Here is a 493-nt window from a genome sequence, read left to right as displayed (position 1 = left end):
CAGTGATTCATATGTACATTAAGGTTTAAAAAGCACGGCCCTATCTTCCTTTCTGAGCCTATTTGCCACTCTGTATTTGTAAATCAACAATCAGGATCTTCAACAAAAACCTGTCTTTAATGAGAAATCAGATCCAGTGCGGCCTGTCAGCATTTCAGCTGTACCTCGGGGAAAGGCTTTGCCAGGGCACTTCTGGAGTTGTAAGAAAGAGCCCTGTGGATTTTCAAAAGCAAAACCCTCTGTTTTCCATCCTGTACCTACAGAGGAAGAGTTATTTTCTAGCATAAAAGTAAATGAAGGGCTTCCCTGGTGGCACAGTGGTTGAGAGTCTGCCTGCCGATGCAGGGGACACGGGTTCGTGCCCCGGTCCGGGAAGATCCCACATGCCACGGGGCAGCTGGGCCCGTGAGCCATGGCCGCTGAGCCTGCGCGTCCGGAGCCTGTGCTCCGCAATGGGAGAGGCCACAACAGTGAGAGGCCCGCGTACCGCAAA

General features: G+C 51.7%; 1 protein-coding gene across 4 annotated transcripts in view; it reads right to left on the bottom strand.

Moving 5' to 3' along the window:
• Window positions 1-493, bottom strand: part of SETD7 (SET domain containing 7, histone lysine methyltransferase) — a 49,879-nt gene that overhangs the window by 6,070 nt on the left and 43,316 nt on the right. The window lies entirely within an intron of this gene.

Source organism: Neophocaena asiaeorientalis, unplaced genomic scaffold, assembly GCF_003031525.2.
Source record: "Neophocaena asiaeorientalis asiaeorientalis breed wild unplaced genomic scaffold, Neophocaena_asiaeorientalis_V1.1 scaffold7, whole genome shotgun sequence".
Lineage (NCBI taxonomy): Eukaryota > Metazoa > Chordata > Mammalia > Artiodactyla > Phocoenidae > Neophocaena > Neophocaena asiaeorientalis.
This window is presented reverse-complemented; position numbering and strand designations above follow the sequence as displayed.